At 38.3% G+C, this 17,818-nt stretch overlaps 1 long non-coding RNA gene across 1 annotated transcript; it reads left to right on the forward strand.

Moving 5' to 3' along the window:
• The first annotated feature begins 470 nt into the window (after positions 1-470).
• LOC112320021 (uncharacterized) lies at positions 471-8,911 on the forward strand. Its single transcript, XR_002976389.3, has 3 exons — positions 471-549; positions 4,002-4,069; positions 8,388-8,911. It is a non-coding gene; the product is annotated as an uncharacterized lncRNA (long non-coding RNA).
• The last annotated feature ends 8,907 nt before the right edge of the window (positions 8,912-17,818 follow it).

The raw sequence follows: 17,818 nt of genomic DNA on the forward strand, positions 1-17,818 counted from the left end.
TCTCTATTGGATTAGAGTTTATTTTAAAAATAACTAGACATTTTAATTTCTCACATAATGTAGTTAGCTTTTAGATAAAATTAAAAATATGGTAATAGTAACGTGTAACAAAAGATGACCCATTACAATCACTTGAAAAAGAACAGCTTGAGCTTTTCTTTAAAATAGAGGCAGCAGTGTCCCACAAACTCCAGATTATTTTATTGAAACAAAAGGGCATTATCATTCATTGTATAATATATGTTTCTTCAGGAAACATGAAATATTGAATGGGTCAAAGCTCCTCAGAAATGAAAAAAAAAACCCTTTAGAAAAAGACTGCCAAATTGGCAATGACACTTTTCTATCTTTGTTTAAATAACACCAACCTAGAAGTTTATTTCTTCCAACTAGCTTTTCCTTATTATCACTAGAAAGCCATTGCAACATATATAAGAGCTGCAGTTTCTTGTTCTTTCTCATCTTCTTTTGTCATCTTTGGAAAAATAGTTGGGAGGAGACATTTTGACCAGCAGAATTCTCAGCCCTGAAAAGGATCCTCACACAAAGGTAGGTACCTGGAAACATGGAATGAAGAATTTTTACTTTGAATACTAAACTTTTCTGAGACTTTCATTTTTTAAAAATTTTTATTGAATTTATTAGGGTGACATTGGTTAACACACTTATGTACATTTCCATTGTACATCATTCTATAACAATAATTCTACATAATTCTATAATACATCATCTGTATATTGTCATGTGTGTTCCCCACCTGCTGTTATGTCTCCTTCCATCACTGTTGTCCCCCTTTATCCTTTTCTACCTCCCCCATCCCTCTTTCCCTCTGGTAATCACCATACCGTCATCTGTGTCTATGAGGGTTTTTTTTTTAGCTTAATCACTTCACCCTTTTCACCCAGTCCCCCAACCCCTTTCCCCTCTAACAGCTGTTGGTCTGTTCTCTGTACCTATGGGTTTGTTTCTCTTTTGTTTGTTAGCTTATTCTGTTCATTAGATTCCACAATAAGTGAAGTCATATAGTATTTGTCTTTCTCTGACTGGCTTATCTCACTTAGTATAATACTCCAGGTCAATCCATGCTGTTCCAAAAAGTAAGATTTCCTTCTTTTTTACAGTGGAGTAGTACTCTGCTATGCAAATGTACCATGGCTTTCTGATTCCTTCATCTGTTAATGTCCACTTAGGCTGCTCCCAAAACTTGGTGATGGTAAATAACACTGCAATGAACATGGGGTGCATATATTTTTTCGAATTCATGTTTTGGATTTCTTTGGATGTATTCCCAGAAGTGGAACTGCTAGGTCATAAGGCAGTGCCATTTTTAATATTTTTAGGAAACTCCATACTGTTTTCCACAGTGGCTGCACCAATCTGCATTTCTACCAAGAGTGGCAAGGGTCTCCTTTCTCCACATCCTCGCCAAGACCTGTCGTTTGTGGATTTATTGATGATGGCCATTCTGACAAGATATTTCATTGTGGTTTTAATTTGCATTTCTCTGGTGATTAGAGATGTTGAGTACCTTTTCATATACCTATTGGCCATCTGCATGTTCTCTTAGGAGAAGTGTCCATTCAGGTCCTTTGCCTATTTTTTAAATTGTATTTATTGTTATTGTTGTGGGGTTTTCTTGTATTGAGTTTTTACATTCTTTATAAATTTTGGATATTGACCCCTTATCATATGTATCATTGGTAAATATGTTCACCAATTCAGTGGGCTGTCCTTTCTTTTTGTTGATAGTTTGCTGCACGAAAACTTTTTAGTTACATGTAGTCCCATATATTTGCTTTTTCTTCTGTTCTCCTTGCCCAAGGAGATATATTAGAGAAAATATTGCTACAATAAATAGCTCAGATCTTACTGCTTATGTTTTCTTCTAGGATTTTTAAGATTTTGAGTCCTACATTTAATCTTTAATCCATTTTGAGTTTATTCTTGAGATTGGTGAACAAATGGTCTGATTTCATTTTTTTGCACATGTTTATTCAACTTTCCCAACACCATTTATTGAATAGACTACCTTTACCTCATTGAATGTTCTTGCTTATTTTGTCAAATATTAATTGACCATAAAGGTGTGCATTTATTTCTGGGGTCTATATTCTGTTCCACTGATCTATAAGTCTGTTTTTATGCCAGTACCACTCTGTTTTGTTCTGAGACTTTTAAAGATATCATTTTCATGGGCTTTTAGAGAACATTCATTTTTCACTAAAATAATATGTGACTTACATGAAATTTGCTAAGCCATAAAATGCATTAAATCTTGTGAAATTCTATATGTCAGAGAAAAGCATTTATGTGAGCACTTAGGACAATTAATCCATCCAATTACACAATCAATCAATTCTTCACCCTGATGTATCTTAACATTTTTTGAGCTTCATAATGACCCCAACACTATCAAATGTCCTCAAAGAGAATTGAATTGTTCTACAGCACATTTTTATTATTAGTTTTGTGTTTGTTTTTTAAAACTTTATCTAAGAATGTGTCATAGGAAAAGTAATACTTAAATAAATAGCTATGTGCATATATAATGGAATATTCAGTGAAATTTGTCCCTAAGATTCTTTTAAGACTTGGATTGTTCAGTCAACACACACAACTGATGGGTAGAGTTGACTACTAGAAAGCCAGTCTTCACAAAGGTGCATGCACTGCTTTCCCAGAACAGAGGCTATCATGAACTTGAAATATATTGTAAATCTGAAGTTAATTGAGAGTAAAACACCTGAACATATACCCTTTTCTGCCTTGGTCTTTGATGTACATTATATGTATTTTTGGAAGTAACTTGAGATTGCTTATCATGGAATAAAACAACTTAGTAGAATGTTGTTAAAAATAGGATATATATTACATGACAATTTTTCTTTAAACTATAGTTTACCCATGAACAACATAGGAGTTGGAGGCATCAGCCCCCCACAATAGAAAATCCAAGCATAACCTTTGACTCACAAGTCGTCCTTCATTATCTGCAGGGGAATTGATTCCAGGTCCCTCATGTATACAAAAATCTGTGAATTTTCAAGTCCCTTATATATACCACGGTGTAGAACAATGCACACAGTTGGCCCTCTGTGCCCACAGATTCCCAATGAGAAGATCAAAGACAGTTTTCAATCTGCAGGTGGTTGAATCTGTGGATGCAAAACCTAAGGATATGGAGTGCCCACTGTATATTTACTGGAAAAAAACTGAATGTAAGTGGACACTTGCAGTTCAAACCTGTTTTGTTCAAGGGTCAACAGTCTTTGAAATGCACTCTTTTTCAGATTTGAACATCGTGATATTTTATAATAGGGATTGTGTTACTTTATACATTTGTATTAGAGGCATTAATATAACTAAATCACATGTTTCAAATTTTATGTCTTGGTGAAGGGATTAAGCAAAAAAACCTCATAGGTAACATTATGGTCATTATCAGAGGAAAAAGGGGGTTGGGGAGTCAAGAGAGGGCAAAGAGGGGAAAAATGGTGATGGAAAGAGACATGACTTAGAGTGGTGAACACACAATACAATATACAGATAATGTGTTATGGAATTGTATATCTTAATCCTATGTAATTTTATTAACCAATGTAATCCCAAGAAGTTCAATAAAAATAAATAGATCCTGTTTCTTGGGACATCTCAATAATAAGAAAACGAAAAGAATCAGCTTACAAGCTGAATCAGCATAATAATATGAAAGTAAAAATCTTACTCATAAAAGCTTCTGTCAAATGAAACATTTTATGAACAACTTTTTGCCATTGTCTCTTGTGCTTAGCTTACAAGTCAAAAGTGAAAACAAGTTTCATCCTTCCATAGTTCCACATCATAAGCCTAACGGTATTGCTCCATATTAATAGAGTCCAAAATAAAATTAGACAATTTTCTTAAAATGCTACAGTACTATTTCTACACTATATCAAATACCAGTGGTTGGGACACTTTCAAAAAAAGAAGGAATACTGATCAGCCATTATGCTTATTTTCAGGAATAACAATAAGAATGAAATCATTGTGCTTAATCTTGGGCCTTTTGGCCCTTGAAGCCTGTTTCTCGGTAAGTCTCGTTAATCACATCTTCATATTTTTCATGCAGCTCCTATCAGATTTTTTACATTAATGATATCACTATTCCTTATATATTAGCAGCTATCAATCACTGTTCTACTGCTTTAATTTCCATTTAAATTACAAATCTAATTTAATTTAAATTGCCACACATAGCTCATGGCTACCATATAAGACTGTTTAATTCTATAATATCAGACTGCATCATAAAGACATGTATAAAAGTGGGTACACATACACTAGCAATTTCACAAGTAGGGAAACTAATTTATTGCATTTTTTCCAATATACTTAATGACACTTTTGGAATAAATATACTTAAGTGTGTTCTTTAATTTTACTGGGGTTTTGTTTCCTCATCTATATAATGGCATAGTTAAAACAGATAAATTTTATCAACATAGGATTCATGCATCATACATATCAGAGTTACCTGACTCACTTATTAAAAATATAGTAAGCCAAGCCACATTCCAGAATGAATGAGTGTCTGAGAGTAGGACCTGGAAATATGAATTTTTCCAAGGACTCAGGCAACTTTTGATAAACTATAAACATTTATATTAATAAACACCTACCATGAGTAAAGGACTGGGTTAAGCACCACAGAAGCTTCTAAATATTCAAAGAATATTCAAAATTTCAATGGATAAAAAAAGCCACAAGTTTTGGTGATCTGTAAGTAATAGGATAATAATCAGTTTCCAAGTAGGGATAGATTCATTCCAGTTTTGAGAAAAAGAGATTAGTTCCAGACTAATTTCTACCAAAGAACTGTAAAATATATAATAGCAAGTGAAAAGATTTTTTAAAAAAACTTTTTTTCAGAAGAGACTAGGGTTAAACAAAGCAGGCAACATAAAATTATATCATTATAAGACATAAAAGAATTCTTCTATCTCCTCTCAGAAACTTGAATAAAAACAGACCATTGGACAGGTCTCTCAAGCAGTCAGACCTTGGCCATACTGCTAAGTGCATTATAGATGTGATATAATTTTTTAAAAGATTTTATTTATTTTATTTTTAGAGAAAGAGGAAGCAAAGGAGAGGAGAGAAACATCAATGTGTGGTTGCCTCTTGCACACCCCCTACTGGGGACCTGGTCCACAACCCAGGCATGTGCCCTGACTGGGAATAGAACCGGTGACCCTTTGGTTTGCAGGTCCACGCTCAATCCACTGAGCCACACCAGCCAGGGCTAGATGTGATATGATTTTTGATAAACCAATAAAACATATTGACATGTTTAAAAGGTCATATTATGTCATTCTTACCTGATGCTACAGTTTAATATTTTCATGTCCTCAGACTATAAGAGAAAAATACTTTATTTTAAAGAATTAGGCACTGATTAGCCAAACACTGATTTTTTTTGCAAAATAATTTTCAGAATTCCAATAATATAAGCATTTGAAATAGAACTAAGCTTTTCTCCAGTTTAATTCTGTGAGATTCATGATGATTAATAATTAATAATATGGGCAGGTAAGTAGTAATATTGATCCAGTCATCTTTTGTGTTTATTCTGTTATAGGTAATTTTCTAAATGCTTTACAGGCATCATCTCATTTAATCCTCAAAGAAAGCCCGAATCCCATTAAAGAATAAATATTAGTCCCATCAAAGAATAAATAAATTGAGATTCTAATTATTCACATGCTAACTGAATTGTTCCTAAGCCATGTAATGTAAGAAATTAGCTTCATTTTAGTTCACTGAGAGGGTAATTTTTCTTTCTAACATAGTATCTTCATCATTTTTACCAAGTTCATTACCATTGTCCAGTTGTGAAAAGGAGGCTAATTACTGTGGCTGGGTTATAAGGTTAGGAAACAACGGATATTTACTATGAAGATTTTTTGCATTGGACACAACTTTTAGATTGATAACCAGGATATGCTTAGGAGATAAAGGTACTTTCAGCAAAGTCATTGTCTCAACAGTGAAAATAATGTGAAATATTTTTCCACACTAAGGATTTGGGGGGTTTGCCAACTAAAAATCAAGTCTTGAACTTTTCAAACACCCTGATCTAGCCTTTGGATTGGCAGCCCTTGGGTCAAATGCCCTCCGTAATTCAATGCACTGCCACTAGGTAGCAAGGGCTGACTCAACTGGTTCAGAACTGTGACTCGGCACTTCTTGTTTTATTGGTGATACCAAAGAAGGTGTTTTACTGGCGTGCTGGGGACAGAAGTCAGTTTGAAGAGTGACTAACATATGAGAAGTGGGATTAGTGTCAGCAAACCTAGACTACCCTTTCAGAGAGTTTTGCTATCAAGGACAGAGGGGAAGAGAAAGTGGTAACAAGGAAATGCATGTTGAAAGGAGACCTTGTTTAAAAGTGGCACACAGGTGATAGTTATCTTCTGAGAAAACAAGCCAGTTAAAAGGCACATATTGAAGTTCAGAAATAAAAAAGGAAAAACTAACAGAACCCTGAAAAAGTACTATAAAGAAAAAGGAAATATCCAAATACCTGTTACATTATGGTATGTGGCCAGTAAATCGATAAAGTTCATTTCTAATTGCTCACGTTACTTTGAAGAAATAGTAGAAAAAAATCAGCTTTGTAGGGGTGGTAAGGGCTAAAGAAGAGGTAGAGAACTTTAATAAAACTGGCACCAACTTAGAAAAGTATAGGCTTCTGGAGAATGGGGTAGCATAAATCTAAGGCATGTGAAGGGAATACAGGGCAATGCTGAAGGACCATACATTTGTGACGAAACAGAGCTTGGACATCGGCCATCACTGGTTAAGGGCCTGCAAATAGAAATTAAGAAAAGAAATCATCTAGGGGGATCCTACAGTTTGGAACTGGCAGTGTCAGACAAATAGGTGAAGGACCTGGGGACAGCAGGGAGGAAGTTCAGTTGTGTGCCCCATAAAGGAGAAGAGGACTCAGGAGAACAGGACCTGTGTTTTCCTGCCTTGGAGCATTTACATACTTTCCCTCCATTTGACCTGCCCTCTCCTCTCCACAGTTTTGTATTATTTAAGCCCCCTTTCAATGCTGCCTTCTCAGCGAGACAATCTTTCCTCTCTCCAAAACTAGTCACTCTAAATCTCTAATGTATTTGTTTCCGGCACTATTTTTCTTCCCAAAAATTGTAAACACTATTCTAGGTGTTAACATAACCAATAGTAGCATGTAACATTTACTGAGCACTGCACCTAAGCCAAGCACTGCCCTAAGCACTTTGCTAATAATGTTTCACAACAAATCTGACAACGACCCTAGGACATGGGTACTTTTATGAACGTCATTTTCCAGGTGAAGTAAAAGAGAGACTCAAAAAGCATTTCACACTCACACAATCTCTAAGTAGCAGAGGCAGGAAACTGCCTCTCTTTGGGCCATTTTTGTGCCTTCGAGTATTATAGCTATTTAATCTGTACACTCACAAAGGGCATGTTTGTACCTCTATAGCTCTGACTACAGCACATTGCACAAAGTAGGTGCTCAATAATCTATTTGACAACTTATTAGTTTTCAAAGTCTGAAACAACCTTGAACTCTTGAATGAGATATGAGAAATTTTCTCCATTTGAAATTGATGCCAATGGCAGTCTCTATTATAAGCAAAGGATGTGATTTAACTCACAATTTTTATTTTCCATTGGATACTATCTCAGCTTTCACTGAGTGCCTAGGCACTCACGGGACAAACAAAAAACTCTTTCTCTTCTCTAATATAGACTTTCAAACTGTGTGACTTAAATAGATAGAATATTTTCTCTTGCTGCATAAGAAATTTCCATAAACTGGTAGCTTTAAAAATCCATTTATTATCTCACAGATTCTTTGGTCAGAATTCTGGCCTTGGCTTGGTTGGATTCTCTGCTCAGGGTCTGACAAGGCTGAAAAAGTGTTGCCAGAAGTATGTTCCTTTCTGGAGCCCAGGGTCCTCTTTCAGGCTTGTGTGACTATTGTCAGAATTGAATTCCTTGTTTGTAGGACTGAGGTCCTTATTTTCTTGTGGACTGTGAGCCAGCAACCATTCCTCTCTCCTCTTGCCCACCTACCATCTACTTCCACATGTTCCTTTCCACAACATGGCTGTTGGCTCCAAAGCCATAAGATGAGCACTTGCTGCAGCTTCAAATCTCTCTGACTTCTTCTGTCTCTGACATGTAGAACCTATTTTAAAAGGCTTACCTGATACAGTCAGACCAGCATTGGCCAGCAGGAAACAGGGGTCTTGGGAGCCATCTCAGAATTCTGCCTGCCACAGAGAGTATAAGTTCTTGGGCTTCACACTGAAATATTTAAATTAAAATTGTTTACTTCTTTTTTCCCACAGCCTGGTGAGAGTCACAGAGACCGCAGGAGACTATATCCACCATGGTTCCAACCTCCTTTCCCTCTACAACCTTTACCATGGGCCCCAGGATTTCCTCCATTCCGTCTTCCTCCCAGTTATGGCCCAGGGAGGCTTCCATCAACCTTTTTCCCTCCCTATTATGGCACAGGTTATCCATTTCCACCTTCCCAACCTAACCCTATTTTATCCCCTGAATACCCTCCTATGAATCCTGTCTATTTAACCCCTGCACCCCAAGAACAAACTTCTTCAATGAGCTATACCACAGTCACAGAAAAACCCACCACCACCAACACAGGCTCCACCAGCCCTACAACTACTGCCCAAGACACAACTCCTGCTACTTAACCCAAAGGCTTTTCCGATAAACTAGTTTCCAATTGGGGATGAAGATGAAATATTTCAGTAGTCCTAAACTGTGTGGAGAAATAATCTTAGAAAGAAATGAAAACAACTCACATAAACCTTAGGCTAACAAAGTGAAAATAAAGAGTTGAGCAATAGTCCTGGCTTATTGTGTGTGTTTCAGTTGGTTGGAATGTTGTCCCATGGACCAAAAGGTCACAGTTTGGATTCCTGGTTGGAGCACATACCCAGGTTGTGGGTTTGATCCTTGGTGGTGGCATGTACGAGAAGGCAGACAATCGAAGTTTCTCTCTCACACTGATCTCTCTCTCCCTCTCCCCCTCTCTCCCTATCTCCCTCTCTCCCTCTCTCCCTCTCCCCCTATCTCCCTCCCCCTCTCCCTCTCTCCCTCTCTCTCCCTCTCTCTCTCTCTCCCTCTCTCTCCCTCTCTTATTCTCTCTCAAAGAGCAATGAAAATATGTCCTTAGGTGATGATAATAAATAAATTTAAAAAGAAGGAACTATTATTGCCTTTAAAAAAAGAGTCGATACTCTGGTTTCTCTTCAGAATGCACAAGTCTTTTGCCTTAAAAAAAAAAAAAACTGTTTAGCAATAATATGAGATCTCCAGTGCTGTCAAGAAAGTTACCAGTCCGTCTCCAGGTAAGCAGCCCAGATGAAGATTGGAGCTAACAGAAACCAAGCCTTGTACCATGGGACAAAAGCTGTAATTAGGGAAAGTACAGTGAAACACCTGAATTTCTGGGTGATAAAGCTAGAAGAGTAAGCAACAGGATGCCCTCTTGAGTACCAGAACCCATCATACAATTACAAAAAAAATATCATCTGGAAATAATTCTGTATGGGGCCCAAGCAAGTATGTGAATAATGATAATATTTAATGAAAGGAAAGACCAAAGAAGACTCAGTGTACAAGAATTTGAAATATCCTAAATTCTGCATTGGGTATGTCAAGTTTGAGGTTTCTATTTAACTTCAGTATTATTTTTCATTACTGCCATAATATATTACCACAAATTTAGCATCTTAACACAAATACATTGTCTCATAGTTCTATGAATCAGAAGTCCACACAATAGCATGGATCAGCTAGTTCCTCTGCTTAGAGTCTCACAAGGCTGAAATCAATGTATTGGCAGGGCTGCACTTTTCTTTTGGAGGCTCTAGAAAAGAATGTTCCAAGGCTCATTCATTTCCCCTGCACACCTCTTCTGCCTGACTCTTCCTCACCACATCTCTGGCTCCAGATGGAGAAATTTATCCACTTTTAAGATTTTAGATGATTATATTGAGCCTACCAAAATAATCCAAGATAATCTCTCTGTTTCATTATCTATATTTAATAACATCTGGGAAGGCCCTTTCAGAAATATCTAGATTAATGTTTGATTAGGTAACCAAGGGATGGAATTGAGGGGCACAGACTTACAAATTTTGAAGGGACATGTCCTGGTTGATGTGGCTTAGTAGATTGAGCACTAGCCTGTGAAAAAAGACAGTCACAAGTTCGATTCCCAGTGAGGGCACATGCCTGGATGGTGGGCCAGGTCCCCCATAGGGGGCATGAGAGAGGCAACCACACATTGATGTTCCTCTCCCTCTCTCCCTCCCTTCCCCTCTCTCTAGAAATAACTTAAATCTTTAAAAAATAATAATAAATAAATATTTTGAAGAGACAGAACTTTTAAGCAGATATACTCAGCTGAGCCGGCAGGATGTATACAAGAGCAGAGTAAATGGAAGGACTGAATTTAACCACGATCCCAATTTTGCCAGGAAAGAATGACAGAAAAATAGATGGGAAAGAGGAGCCACTCTAGGAATTGCAGTTATATATGAGTTTAGCCATACCAAAGGGCTGGTGAAAGTTTTAAAATGTTTCATTTTTTCTGCTTTCCCTTTTATTAACACTTATTTTATGCTGAATTTACTCTTAGGCCATATGTTTTTGTTTCTTTAGTTTCTTCTGGGATATATTTTTCTTCTATGCAACTTTCTCTTCTGGTTTAGGAACAATCTGCTCTTTTTCAGTATGTTCATCTCAGTGTGGCAGAGAGAGCTCATGTATGGGTTAATCCGCCCATGAGCTCTGTAAGTTCTGTACTGTCTCTGAGGAACTTGTTCACCTACATATTCTCAATAAGCAGAGGAGAATCTACATCTAGCCCCTTAAATTCAGCATTACTCTGTATTTTCAAGCATGTGCAGCAAAAATTCAGCACCGTTTTGGGGCTGTCAACCCTGTGTCCAGCCTCACTGTTTGGCTGGGCCACACCTACCAACTCCACCATTATAACAACAAAATGGCACACATGGCTTCTATAAAGGGACATCCTTCAGGTACTTGGCAGCATTTCAGACTTTCATATGCTTGGTGGCCTAGAAAGTCTTATGGGTGTTAAAGTGAACGTGAAGATTTGAAACTCTTGAGTTGCATGATTTTGTGGAGTTTTCTGGGTCAAGTGAATAGTGAACTATTTTCAAAGGTCACCACAAGTAGTTTTGGGAAAAGTACAAATTGGTTTTAGTGACAAGTCAGACTTGACTGAGTGTACCTTGAGTTTGGAGTATTATCAAACATGTGAACAAGCAGGGAAAACAATATGCAGACATCACAAAAATGTGGTGTGCATGAGTGAATGGTGTGGCTTTCTGGTACTTTCCCTCTTTATCAGGTAGACACACACAGATTTCAGAGGTCTCAACAGCCAATGTGGACTAAAGAGTCCACCAGCTCAAAGGACCCAGAACTGACCTGTAAACTGTCTTAGGCATGGGGGAAAGGTACTTTAGGATGGAAAGTCTCACTGTATTGTCTTTTAAGGAATTTCTTGCTAAGCCTGTTATTTGGCCTATTTTTCAGAATTTATATCTTAGTGTGCAATCAAGTCTAATCAAGGCTTCTAAGCACTGAGCATGGGCATTCCAGGAAAACATTACAGAAGTTGACTATATAATCTCACCTGGATGGCAACACACACAAAAAAAGAGTCCTGACTTCCGGCCAAGATGGCTGTGTAGGTAGATACACTTTCCTTCCTCACACAACCAAAAGGACGACAACAAATTAAAAAAAAAATAAAATAACTAGAATTGCCAGAAAATAGAACTGTATGGAAGTCCAACAACCAAGGAGTTAAAGAAACATTCATCCGGACTGGTAGGATGGGCAGAGACAGGCAGAGGGGTGGAGAGGACTCCAAGCAAGGGATCGGCTAGAGGACTGGGTGGTCCCACATTTGCATGCGGATAAACCAGGAGGAACAACCAGGGAGCAAGAAAGACCATGCAACCCAGTTTTCTAGCTGGGAAAATAAAGCCCCAAAACCTCTGACTGTAAAAATCTGTAGGGGTTGTCATGGCAGGAGAAACTCCCAGCCTCATAGGAGAGTTCATTGGAGAGACTCTCAGGGTCCTAGAATGTACACAAAACCACCAACCTGCAAATCAGCACCAGAAGGGCCCAATTTACTTGTGAGTAGCAGGGAAAGTGACTGAAAGACAGCTAAGAGCCAAGCAAGGGCCAAGAAGTGTTCCCTCTCGGCCCCTCCCTCACATACAGCACCACAACACAGTGACCTGGGTGGCCCTGCCCCTTATGACATAACAGGCATGGCAAGACAAAGAAATATGGCCCAAATGAAAAACAGATCAAAGCTCTAAAAATAGAAATAAGCAATGAAGAGATAACCAACTCATCAGATGCAGAGTTCAAAACACTGGTAATCAGGATGATCACAGAATGGTTGAGTACGGTTGCAAAATAGAGGAAGCTATACAAAGTTAAAAAAGGAAAATGTACTGGGAACCAACAGTGACAGTAAGGAAACTGGGACTCAAATCAACAGTTTGGAGCAGAAGGAAGAAATAAACATTCAACCAGAACAGAATGAAGAAACAAGAATTCAAAGAAAGGAGGAGAGGCTTGGGAACCTCTGGGACAACTTTAAATGTTCCAACATCTGAATCATTGGGGTGCCAGAAGAAGAAGAGGAAGACCAAGAAATTGAAAACTTACTTGAAAAAATAATGAAAGAGAACTCCCCAATCTGGTGAAGGAAATAGACTTCCAGGAAGTTCAGAGAGTCCTAAAGAAGTTGGACCTAAGGAAGTACACACCAAGGCACAGCATAATTTCATTACCCACTATTAAATAAAAGGAGAAACTCTTGAAAGCAGCAAGAGAAAAGGAGACAGTTACCTACAAAGGAGTTCCCATAAGACCATCAGCTGATTTCTTCAAAGAAACCTTGCAGGCAAGAAGGGGTTAGAAAGAAGTATTCAAAGTCATGAAAGGCAAGGACCTACATCCAAGATTACTCTATCCAGCAAAGCTATCATTTAGAATAGAAGGGAAGATAAGTGCTTCCCAGATAAGGTCAAGTTAAAGGAGTTCATCATCACCAAGTCCTTATTATATGAAATGTTAAAAAGGACTTATCTAAGAAAAAGATCAAAAATATGAACAGTAAAATCACAGCTATCAACAACTGAACCTAAAAAAATAACAAAAAAACAAATTAAACAAACAACTAGAACAGGAACAGAATCACAGAAATAGAGATTACATGGAAGGTTGTCAGTAGAGAAGAGGCAGGGGGGACAATGAGGGAAAAGGTACAGGGATAAGAAGCATAAATGGTAGGTATGAAATAGACAGGGGAGGTTAAGAATAGCTTGGAAAATGGAGAAGCCAAAGAACTTATGTGTATGACCCATGGACATAAACTAAGGTGGGGGAATGCTGGTGGGAAGGGTGTACAGAGTGGAGGAGAATAAAGGGGAGAAAAAAATGGGACAACTGTAATAGCATAACCAATAAATTTTTTTAAAATAAATAAAAGTCCACAGAGTTTTTTTAAAAAGTCCTTTTTCCTTTTTGCTCAATCCCTCCACACCCTACCTTCCCCCTTGCCCCATTAACTGTCATCCTGCTCTCTATGAGTCTGTCTCTATTTTGTTTGTTAATTCAGTTCACTTGTTAGATTCCACATATGAGTAAAAGCATTTGGATTTGTCTTTCTCTGAATGGCTTATTTCACTTAGCTCAATGTTCTCCAGGTCCACCTATACTGTTACAAAGGGTAAAATTTTATTCTTTTTTATGGTAAAGTAGTAGTCCATTGTGTAAATGTCCCATAGTTGTTTTAGCCACTCATCGACTGATGAACAGTTGGGCTGCCTCCCTATCGTGGTGATGGTAAATAACACTGCAATGAACATAGGGATGTTTATGTTATTCAAATTAGTGTCTGCAGTTCCTTTGGATATATTCTCAGCAGTTTGAGATTGCTGAGTCAAAAGGTAGACCCATTTTTAATTTTTTTGAGTTAGCTCCATACTGCTTTCCACAGTGGCTGAACCAATCTACATTCCTACCAACCGTTCAAAAGGGTTGCCCTTTCTCCACATCCTCACCAGCACTTGTTGTTTGTTGACTTATTGATGACAGCCATTCTGCTGGTGTAATGTGGTATCTCATTGTGGTTTTAATTTGCATTTCTCTGATGATTAGTGACATTGAGCATCTTTTCATACGTCTGTTGGCCATCCTTATGTCCTCCTTGGAGAAGCGTCTTTTCAAGTCCTTTGCCCACTTTTTAACTGGGTTGTTTTTTTGGTGTTGAGTTTTGAATGTACTTGATAAATTTTGGATATTAACCCCTTATCAGATGTATTGGCAAATATGTTCTCCCATTCTGTGTGTTGTCTTTTTATTTTGTTTTCCTTTGCTGTGCAAAAACTTTTTAGTTTGATATAGTCCCATTTGTTCACTTGTTCTTTTGTTTCCCTTGCATAAGATATATTCAATAAAATATTGCTACAAGCAATGTCCAAGATTTTGCTGCCTATGTTTTCTTCTAGGATTTTTATGGTTGCAGGTCTAACATTTAAGTCTTTGATCCATTTCGAATTTGCTCATGTGTGTGGTATAAAATGTAGCCATAGTTTCCTTTTTCTGCACATATCTGATCAATTTTCCTAACACCATTTATGGAATAAACTCTCTTTAGCCCATTGTATGTGCTTGCTTCCTCTGTTAAATATTAATTGACTATAACAGTGTGGGTTTACTTCTGGGCTCTCTATCCTGTTCCATTGATATATGTGTCTTTTTTTCATTACTATGGCCTTATAGCAGCAGTCCCCAACCTTTTTGGCACCAGGGACAGGTTTCATAAAAGAAAATTTTTTCCGTGGATGGGGTCAGGGGAAACAGGAGACGGAGCTCAAGAGGTAATGCCAGCAAAGCTTCGAAGCTTCACTTGCTGGCTGCCCTGCAGCTCACTTCCTGCTGTGTGTCCTGGTTCCTAACAGGCCACAGACTGGTATTAGTGCACAGTCTGGGGGTGGGGGATGCTGCCGTATAATATAGTTGGTATCAGGCAGCATGATTCCTCCAACTTTGTTCTTTCTCAGGATGCTGTTACTATGTGGGGCCTTTTGTGGTTCCACATAAATTTTTGAAATATTTGTTCTAGCTCTGTGAAAAAAAAGTTGCTGCTTTTATATTAACACCTCCAGCCAGTTAGCAAAATATTTAGAAATCACAAAGATACTGGCATAAACAGAACCTTGGCCATAGACGGGTATTCTGAACACTCTTTTTAGCTGGTTATCTTCTGGAATCAGGTCCCTCTTGAGATCAGAATTACAAATGTAAATAATCTTACTCCTATTAATATTAAATATTTGTTTACTCTTCAAAGATATCCTGGCTTACTTTAGTCAATGTAAAGCAATTTCATTATTCCTCAAATCCTGATCTCCATCCCAGATCAGCAGGAAACAATTATCAAACCCATACTTCCTTTTTCTCCATGGATCATCACGATGGCATCATCATGGTTCAGGTCCTGGGGAACATAACAACAAAATAAAGTTGCACTTTATTTTGTGTCTCATACCAGGATATAGGTACCCTGGCCCGCTTCTAACTGTACAATTGCTATGCTCTCTGCTTGTAACTTAAACACCCAGGGTGGCTGCCCTAAGGCTCAGGGACCATTGCGGAAGAGGTGGGCATGGGAAATCCTAAGAGCTGGATAAGAAGGATGCAATAGGAAGACAAATCTGACTCCGTCTTAGAGTTAGTCAACCATCTTAACTGAAACCAGACCTTGTTACCATATTTCCCTCAGGAGTGAGGAATGAATAATAAGAAAGGGAAGCTTATAATTGCAGAACCAGTCCAAACTGGCCTGGCCTGTTTCTAGAGATATAGAGATCTTTCCCAGAGGTCACAGAACAAAATCACAAATCATTCAGTCTGACATGCGCACTAGAGAAAGAATTCATCTTTCAACATTGTTAGGTAGAAATCTACTGCAGGCTACATATTAACCCCCCCCCCAAAATATAAACATGTGATGCATAAAAAGCTGAGATCCTCTAGCCCCTGCACACTAAGCTCTCATTTTGCTGAAATAATGTAACTCTATAGAATATATATAACTTCCTTCAATTCTTCCTTTAAATATAACACAAAAATCCTTGGTTGATGAGACAGATTAAAGCTTCATGACCAGTTTCCTTGCTAGTCAATTAGCAATAAACACTTTTTCTTTACTCAGATGCTGATATGACAGTATTGACTCCAGCACAGGCAGAGCCCTTGATCAGTGACAAGCAAACTAGATTATCTAATTACAGGCAAAGACTGTCAGACTAATTGTTAAAATTATGTGTTGTCTACAAGAGATTCTTCTTAAGCAAAAGACACTGAATGTTTGAGGAGAGGGTGAAACAAGGTGGGGGGGGAATATACCATGTAAAACACTATCCAAAAGGAATCTGGTATAACTCTACTAATAGCAGGCAAAATAGATTTAAAGACAAGAAGTATTACCTAAGTCAAGGCATGTTTCCTAATGCAAAAGGATCAGTTCAATAATAAGTCAAAAATTTTAAATTTGTTTTGAAACATAGTCTCTAAGTATGTAATGCAAACTGAGAACTAAAGGAAGAAAGGAGCCATAACAGGAGAACAAAGATAAATCACTGACTAGAGACTTCCAGCCAAGATGGAGGCATACGTAGACACACTGTGCCTCCTCACACAACCAAAAGGAGGACAACAACAATTTAAAAACAAAAAAACAGTCAGAACTGACAGAAAATCAAACTGTATGGAAGCCTGACAACCAAGGAGATAAAAAAGAAGCATTCATCCAGACCAGTAGGAGGGGCGGAGACAGGCAGCTGGGCGGAGGACTCTCAGCAAGGCAGCGGCTGGTGGACCCAGCAAGGTGGCAGATTGTGGAACAGGGCAGGGAAGGCTGCAGCTGGCCAGTGAGGCAGCAGCTAGTGGACCAGGTAACAGACAGCGCAACCCAGAGTTCCAGCACAACCCAGAGTTCCAGCACAAGGAAATAAAGCCTCAAACCACTGATTGAAAACACCCATGGGGGTTGGGGCAGCAGCAGGAGAAACTCCCAGCCTCACAGGAGAGTTTGTTGGAGAGACCCCATGGAATCCAAAAATGTACACAAGCCTACCCACCTGGGAATCAGCACCAGAAGGGCCCAATTTGATTGCAGGTAGCAGGGAAAGTGACTGAAAATCGGCAGAGAGTGGAGCAAGCACCATTGCTCCCTATCGGATCCCTCCCCCACATACAGCATCACAATGCAGCCACAAGCATTACCCCACCTGGTGACTACCTAAGGCTCCACCCCTTACTAAGTAACAGGCGCTTCGAGACAAAGAAAAAATAGCCCAAATGAAAGAATAGATCAAAGCTCCACAAAAAAATACAAATAAGCCACAAGTAGATAGCCAACCTATCAGATTCACAGTTCAAAACACTGATAACCAGGAAACTCACTGAATTGGTTGAATTTGGTCACAAATTAGATGAAAAAATGAAGACTATGCTAAGAGAAACAAAGGAAAATGTACAGGGAACCAATAGTGATGTGAAGGAAACTGGGACTCAAATAAACAGTGTGGACCAGAAGGAAGAAAGAAACATCCAACCAGAAAACAATGAAGCAACAAGAATTCAAAAAAATGAGGAGGGGCTTAGGAACCTCCAGGACATC

Source organism: Desmodus rotundus, chromosome 4 (assembly GCF_022682495.2).
Source record: "Desmodus rotundus isolate HL8 chromosome 4, HLdesRot8A.1, whole genome shotgun sequence".
Lineage (NCBI taxonomy): Eukaryota > Metazoa > Chordata > Mammalia > Chiroptera > Phyllostomidae > Desmodus > Desmodus rotundus.